The 8,719-nt window shown below is 44.3% G+C and overlaps 1 long non-coding RNA gene across 1 annotated transcript; it reads right to left on the bottom strand.

Moving 5' to 3' along the window:
* Positions 430–6,521, bottom strand: LOC110400572. The gene is made up of 3 exons (XR_002439942.1): positions 6,119–6,521; positions 1,947–2,000; positions 430–641 (listed from the first exon to the last, which is right to left on the bottom strand). It is a non-coding gene; the product is annotated as an uncharacterized LOC110400572 (long non-coding RNA).

Here is an 8,719-nt window from a genome sequence, read left to right as displayed (position 1 = left end):
CATGTCCCTTAGTACAGCATCTAAACATTTCTTGAACGCTACATGAGAATGAATCTGTGATTTCAGAAACAGTTGAATGAGAGCTGCAGAGACCTGGGAAATAGGAAGGTGCCCAGATGTTCATGTCCAAGTCTTCCTGCGCCTCCCAGAAATGCTTCCCCTGGTCTGAGCCTCATTAGAAGGAGAACAAAGCAATTCTATCTGATAGAGACCCTTGAGTTCTGTAGGCAGTACATGAAGAGCAGCAAATACACAAAGCAATTAGAAAGGCAAAGAGATTACAGAGAGCCCATGGCCTGAGAGTTGTTTGCATAAACAAATTCCATGAATCATTATGAATAATAAATGTGCAAAAAAGAACCAAAAACTCGTTTCTGGATAGACATCAGAATAAAGGGATAAATAAATCATAAGGAACAAGGTGTTTACTGAGTGAAAATACCTAAGCTAACTGTGAGCTTAGCAGTTTCAGATTCTGAGGCTGCGATGAGCAGCATGTGGTTACTCTCAAGAACAGCTAGAACGCAGAGGACTCTCAATAGCAGTGCTGCCGTGTAAAATAGTAATATTATTCAGTCTATAGGAGCCCATTCAGATGAGGACTGCAAAGTGGTTCACAGCTATTCAGCTTCACAAAAGCCCTGTGAGGACAGAGAGGATATTTATTAGATGCAATTATGGCACTGTTACAAACACCTTATAAAATTATTGACAGATGTAAGTTTCTGCTGCTCAGATGTGAGAGAGTTATATGCATTAAGTATAACAGCTAACAGAGAAAACTTAGCAAAAAAAAGAGATTAATCTCTCTTATTGCCCAAAGGCATTGTATACAAACAGCAGGTAAATCAAGAGTTACTCGTGGGTGTCACTTATGTAACTTGATCATAAATGAATGTAGCTTGAAGCCACAGTGAGGAATCTGTAGATTATTCAATCTCTTACTGATTAAGAAGAGGAAGAAATGGGAGGTCTAGTTAAGCTGAGTTTAAAATTAGACCCTTACAATGAAAATGGAGATGGAACTCAGGAATGGCTCCAGAATGTTTCATCAGGCTGAACAAAACTAGACTGCTTAAGGAGGCAACTGCAGCGCTCTGTTGCCAAAGAGAATGCCATCTCTAGAGAAATGCATTTTGTGCTACTAGGGAAGCCTCCATGAAGAGGCGTCGTGTTGAGGAGGTTACTAACAATAACACTGGATGTTGTTTCCTCCTCTTCCATAACATAACTTAAACTAATTTCAGCTTGAGGAATTTGACAAGAAGGCTTTGTAATTTTCAGGGTGGCTGTTCACTGATGGTCCATCACACCAGGGGCTATATGCACTTCACTGCCTGCCAATTTGGGGTTATGCTACTGCCAGGCTGAATCAGAACCTCTCCTCTGCCACTCCTTCAGTTTCAAGACTTTAAAATCACTCTACTGATGCAGGAAGAGCAGATATGGGAGGGGCTCCAGACCCAGCTCCACCATCTGTGGAGGAGCCTTGAAGTCCCTGGTGATGGCACCACCAGCATGGCTTTGTCAGGAAAGGTGGAAAAGTGTAGGGATGGAAAGGAGCTCCCAGCACAGGGCTGACATCAGGGTCATGCTCTGCTGCTCAGGCTTTTATGGAGCCCATCAGAGAAAATCAGATCCAATTTCACAGCAAAGGCTATAGTCATATTCTAGTGCCACCACAATGCAGAATTTTAAACACTTGACTGTAATTTGGCCAAGGAAAGACTTTGGGCCAAGTTATGATGAAAAGAGAAACACTGAGACCAAAGCCAGACCTAGGATCACTTTAGCTCTATTTCTACTTACAGCTGTGCTTTAAGACTGTGATCACTTTATCAAAACGTTTAGTTGTACAGCTTTAAATTTTGGCCAAATTTTCAGAAGGTGCACACATTTATCCACTTGACCTCCAGGAAACAGGAATGCTGAGAACTTCAACTTACCATGTCAGGCATCTGCTGTTGGATGCAGGCTGAAGAGATGCTTCCCAGTGGGTGCTACCCAAACAGAAGACTTGCCATCAGAAGCACGCTATTACCTTCAGAGCCTAATTATCATAATTTCATTTGCTATTACAAATAAACAAGCAAACTAGTGAACGGTGAAATAATTTTCACTATCTCAGCATGATTTTATGATAGAAGAAAAATGCTCACTAGTGACAAACAGCGTAATCCAAACTAACAGAAATGGTCAGCAGAGGTGTCTCAAGCCAATGAGAAGAGGCTAGGAGGGGCAGGAGCATTATTTCAATCATTGACCCTTTTCTCAGAGCAGCAGTCAACAATGTGTTTGCAGAAATACTCTGTCTATTTTAATGGCCACTTCAAAAGAACGTTTTGATAAACTGATTTGTCAGTCACGCTCTAACTGCTGATTTTTGACTCTCTTTGTATCCCTGTGAACAAAAACTTTATTAGGCTCTTATTAGTTGATTGAGGTGAAACTCAATCAACTAATAAGATGAGATATCTCATCCTTCAGCTTTGGGCTAACCCCTGGATAATGGAATTTTAGTGCCTTCTGGAAATCTGGTGGTTTGCCTGGTCACTGCTATGGGCAGGGAGGATGCAGACACACAGAGGGTCTTGGTCACAGCTCTTGTGAACAGCACGACCAGTCCTGGTGCTCTACCAAAGAGTCCAACCCTTGCTTCAATGACTAGAGCTTAGCTGAACAGACTTGGCAGCGTGAGGCTTTAATTTTTCTCTTAATCCTTGAAGGAACTAATGCCAGACCTCTTCACAAAAGTAAACATCGCTCCAAGTTTACACGAGTCTGCATGGGCCAGACAGAGACAAAGTGCTTGCATTACAGCTGCGTTTTAATGACTATAAAATGATGCTGAACTATGCAAGTCCTTCCCCTCACTTCACATTCATTTCATTATCACTTTTGTATCTTGTCTGGTTGGATATGAAGCTGGCAGCTGCCGTCTTAATTTTATGGCTCTTTAAACAAAGATAAGGGAAATAACAGCACAAGTCTTCTCCTGTGCGTGTTTGGTAGCAACACAATAAACTAATTTGTGGAAACTGGTGAGCAACAAGGAAAACAGGGGAACGGAGAGAATGGCACTGGTTTAAATGTCTTAAAACACAGCACCTATACTTGACCCCCAGGGACGCTGCACACTGAAATCCAACCTGGAGGAGCCTGCATCCCAGGATTGCTCTGCACCCCTCAGAAATGTGAATTTCAGATGTCTCATTTACACCTAACATCTGCCCGCTGCTCTCCTTAGGGCAGCCCCAGGCCACAACGAACGTGTTCAGGAGAAGTGAGTGTGCCGGGATGCCAGCAGTTCTCTCCCACCTGCCGGAGGACTCCAGCACTCCGCAAGGCAGCCTGGGCCCTGCATCACTTGGGTGCAGGGTACCCTACCACATCTGAGGTAGGCACCAGTCAGCAGTTTATTCAGTGACAAGTGGACCGCAGGAGCTTTCACTCTATGCCATGCACTGACTATCTGAGATTAACATTAACGATGTCTAAACTTACTTAGAAGTTTTCAGAACTAGATATCAAACACATTTATCAGTGGTCCAAAGCAATGGGTTAGGAAAAAAACCAACACAGAATTAGATCAAAATTGTTCCATAGGTTTCCATACATTGATATTTTAGCTTTTGGGTTGCCTGGTGCTACATAATATAGCTCTGCACGGTGTTCCCCTCACATCAATGCATCCTACTGTTTCTTTCTCTTTCAGCTAATCCTATGATTACTTGCACCACATAAAAGCAGTTGGGGTCCCCACACTTTTTGGAGGGGTACATCCCTCGTTACTTTAAAACAGCTTTGATCTGTGCAAGGAGAAGGAAAGATAGCATCCACTTGAGCATGTGGCACGGCAAGTCGATATGTTCTGGAGGACTTGCTGAGAGGATGCACAGAACTACAAATGGATGCTAACAGGGAGCAATTACTGCTTGAAAAATAAAATCTGCAACTCAGCATCCCCCCAAAAGCTTCAAAATGCACTCTTAATGCCACTAAAAGGCAATAACCCTTTTTCAGATGTTACAACACAGTCTCAGCTATTCAGAGCTCTTTCCCAGGACAGTGCCTTAAGTTAGCATGAACTGCAATTGACTTTTTTTGCTTAAAAAAATATTCCAGAGTATATTTTCTCCCAGTGGGAGCCCTAATCCACCTAATCCATTTCCCTACAGGATCTAAAGCTTTGGTCCTACATCTAGAGACATTCAGTCAGCAACATGGGGCTGCCCAACTTCAAAATCACTCTGAGCTTCTGCTACTCAGAACACATACAAATTTTCCAGACATCTGAAAATGCTGGATCCACCTCAAGCCATCTTTTTGCAATGTCCCAGCCACTAGCTTGCATGCTGTTGTCCTCCATGATTGAGAAAAAGGCTTCTTGGTGCACACATTTCACCAACACTGAACACTGTGCACTGAAACCATTGCCATGCCTTTCCATTGCACCTCACATCCATACCTCAGCAGGTGCTTGTAAGGATTTGCTTTGTGTTCCAGTGACAATGTGAGATGATATTTCCTAAAGCATCCAGCTTTCATTCTACAAGGGGTAAGCTTTGATATGGGAAAGTAAATTATCTCCTTACAGAATCACAGAATCATCAAGGCTGGAAAAGATCTCAAAGATCATCTAGTTCAACCCCAGTCCATCCTCACCATGCCCACTAGCCGTGTGTCTCAGTGCCACATCTCCATGGTTATGGAACATCTCCAGGCATGGTGACTCGCCCACCTCCCTGGGCAGCCTGTGCCAGTGCCTCACCACTCTTTCTGAGAAGAAATTTTCCCTAATACCCAACCTGAATATACATAGCCAGCACGTGTCAAAGCAGGAATAGACTGGAAGGAAATCTCAGAGGACTTGCAGGCATCATTCCTCTGCTCTGATCTCTCAACCACATTCTCCTCCTATAACAAAGCCTCCAGCCATCATCAGTGTTTTCTGATCTGCTGTAAAATGTTTCGCTACTTCTCCCAGAGGAACTGCTGATGCTTAAAAAAGAGGCAGCCTTAGTCAGGCTGTTCTCACAGTGCCACTGTCTCAGTATAGGAGTCTGTGTATCCAAAGAGTATACGTAAATACAGAGAGAGACTTGGAAAATGAAGCAATTAAAGACAACTCTTAGTTATAATCTGGATTAAGGACTATATCATTATTGCTTTTGATTAACGCTAGTCTAGGTTGTAAATAAGAAGGGGATTAACTTTATGAAAATTGCATCAATAGCAAAACTAACATTCCTTCCAGAAACACCAATTCTGGCTTGTTCTTAGCAATGTTTGAAGATTGCTTTAGCCCAAGAAAAATGTGTTTATTCAGGGTGGCTTGTAACACAACAGTAAAATCACATTATAAACTGGTACACCAATGAAGGGCCCAGTCAACAACAGCAGGGATCATGGAAATGACAAAGTGTCACTGAGAAAGGTGAAAAAAGAATTTCTCCAGAGTGAGATACTAACAGGCTGAGCTAAGGACCTCCTCTGAGATGTATGGAGTGGGACTGGAGGAGGGAAAGGTAGAAACTATCAGCCAGATAGGCAAGGAGCCTGCTCTTCAGCTTCATCAGTTGGTACGACTCCCTTTCAGTGAGGCTTAAGTATGAAAATACATACAGCCCAGCACAAGAACTCAAGTTCTACTCCCAGTCCTAACTTCTTTTGCTTATACAAGTCTAAGTCTACCCTGTGAAAGAGGTATATCTCCAGAGTAATAACTGCCCCTTCACTCATCTAATGAGACATTAGTCCAGGACTCTACATTGTTTAGGTTGTGGATAGGATTACCAAAAAATAAAAATAAAAAAAATAAAAATAAAAATCCTATAGATTTAAGATAGAAACCTGTCCTCAACCCTACGGAGAAAATCAGTCTTCACAATTTGCATCTATGAGGAGCACTGGGAAAAAGGGTCCTGGGTCCCTTCTGGGAGGACTGAGCGGAGCTGACCTCAGCAGGCAAACAGCCTTCTCCTGCAGTCTGGCCTGTTAGCAGAAGCACAGCACAGATTTCAGGAGATAAGGCCATTGGCTTGGCTGTTCCTCTGCATCTTTTTGCTCAGAGTATGTACGGAAGAAAGACAGAGAAACATAGCACATCTTTAACCACCTGGAGGTAATTAATGACTCAGCATTCCTGTAAGCGCTCTGCAAGGCTGGGTTCGTGCAGTGGGCTCTCTCCATATCTGTACGTGTTCGGACGAGTTTAGATCTCTTCAAAACATTGATAAACTCAGTGCTGTATGCACTAACCAACATGGGCCCGCCAAGGCTCAACAGGATCCACCAAGGCATCCCAATGCGCTCTCACCAACCCAAGTCACCCTGCCACACATGTACCTCATGTCCCCGTGATGTCACAATAATGGAATGGGGAAGGAAAGAACGTCCTCTTCTGGTATTAAAAGCACTTGGATTACATTTTCATGGCATTGTTCAACTAAAAGCAGTTCTATACTGCGCTTGGAGCACTGTCACATGTAATCAAGAGATAATGTCAATGGAATTGCATGTTGTCACAGGAAAACAGTCTCCTGCTGCCGCAGAAATGCCAAATTAAAGCTGAGGCATTTATGGAAAATAAACGTCAAGTCAAAGCCAAGATGTTTATTTTAAAAACAAGAGACATGGATCTCGTGGCAATGTTCCATCGTGTCTCTGTTCCTCCAATAACAAATGTCCAATGTGAATGCAGCCAAATGACAGCTCCTTCCTGGGACAGAGCAGCGCAGGCAAAGCCTGACTGCTTCATGTGACGGCTTGTGGAGCTGTGTCTCATTTGCTTGTCTTCAGCTCAGGTTTTAGGGAAGCTGTCTGGATAACCAATACAAAACGGTTTCTCTGATGTATGTTAAGTTTACAAAGGGATTTAGGAGGAGAGAGAAGAAAACGTGACAGCAGACGCATTCTTCCTTTGCCTTTACATGGTTCTCCAGAGAGGGAGGAAGGACAGTAACATGTAACTCGCTGAGATCGATGGGAGTCCTTCCAGGCATTTCCGTGGGCTTTGCTTAATGCCTTAAAAGAACAAACAGCTGATATTTAAGCTGATATTATTTTATTAATGACGGTGCTATAATTCAATTGCATTGAGGGCGTGACTGGACCAAGGTCGGACAAGGAAGATGCTGTCTGATCCAAAACTGAGATTTCGAGTTTTATCAAATCTAACCATGAGGGCCTGAGTGGCAAGAGTGGTAAAACTCCTGGCAACCTAATGGGGCTGACATCCTTTCAGACATTTGTATCATTTTTGCCCTTCCATCATATCACCGCTCATTAAATCTCCTTGTTTTCATCTGTTCCTCTCCTTCCCTAACAATTTTCTCTTCCTCCAACTACATTAAGAGATTATGTCTTCAACAAGCTGAAATAGTCTCTTCAGTCTCCTTCTTTGCCAACCCCATCATCCTTCACTGAGCTCTCTCCAGCCCTCTGCCAGCTCCTCCCTCACCCACCAGCCACACAGGCCATCCTCTTTGCAACATAAAACTGAGCTGTCCTAATTACTACCGATGCTTTGAGTGCTTTTTTTTTTTAATGACTTCCAAGGGAAAAATAAATTAGGCATTCATTAAAAACTGTGATCTGGAGAGCAAGTAGAAATGATTCATTACAGTTTTTTGAAGTCCCTCTCCTGCGCTGACATCCTTAAGTTATATGCAAACAAAGGTCTGTGTTAAGATTGTGCCGAGGAGCTGTGTGAAATTCAAAAAAGCAAGGAAAATTTGACTTCAAGGAGATTTGCAAAAGTAATGCTCTGAAAGGGGTTAAGCCTACAGTCAATACTTGGCTGCAGAGTGGCAGCAAGGGCCAGAGGGATGTTCTGTACAGAAATCATAAATTTGCTTATTTTTCCCTTTGGAGATGCATTGTTTCCCCAAGACGTTCTGGCTCCAGCTCCGATCTGGCGTTCCACATTGACACTTGTTGAAACAACAGAGATCCTGGGAAGCAAGGCGAGATTAGGCTGCTGCTGCTTTGTGGCATCCTCACCGGCAATTTCCTTTACTCCTCCAGCCTTGAAGCTTATCTGCCCGTACAGTGGGACGGGATCTCCAGGTGGCATCTGACAGGAGAGTGCGACGGCAGAGAGCTGGCACTCGCCTGGGTTGCGGTGTTTGTTAACTATATAAGGATACTGCAGCAATAAGGGATCTGAGCAGATGACGGATGATGCTCCAGGATTAGCACACCAAACAGCTGCATGGTGCCCTCACACTGCTTCCCACTGCCTGTGCGAGCTTGGGAAGAGAGTGCAAGATCTCAATAGTTTATAATCTGTCCGATTTTGTGCTAATACGGAGTATTCACGTTCGCAAAATCCATCCAAGCTTCTCAGCACTGGAGTGCAGGAACACTGCAGAGCTCATTATTGCTTTAGAAATTCCAGCTAGATGTATGGGGGGGGGGGGGGAAAATGTGTTCCATCCTAAATCTCCACTGTCCTAAGCTGGTTTCAGATTTCTTTTTTTATATCGGTGTTACAGCTGCTGGTCCCGGGCAAATATCCCCTGCCGCGGTCCTCCAGCGCAAGGTCTCCCGCTGCTCTGGGGAAGGTCGTGCGCTGTCCACCAAGGAGAGCTGCACTTCGGACCACGGGACGCCGAGCAGCGAAGCCCCGCGCCCGGGGGGCGAACGCGACGCGCACCGCGACCGGCGCGGGCACCGGCGGGAAGCGGGCGGGGAGGCCACGCCCCTCGTCGCCGAT

The sequence above is a fragment of the Numida meleagris genome, chromosome 5 (genome assembly GCF_002078875.1).
Source record: "Numida meleagris isolate 19003 breed g44 Domestic line chromosome 5, NumMel1.0, whole genome shotgun sequence".
NCBI lineage: Eukaryota > Metazoa > Chordata > Aves > Galliformes > Numididae > Numida > Numida meleagris.
The sequence above is the reverse complement of the archived record's forward strand: the minus strand, read 5'-3'. Positions and strand labels throughout refer to the sequence as shown.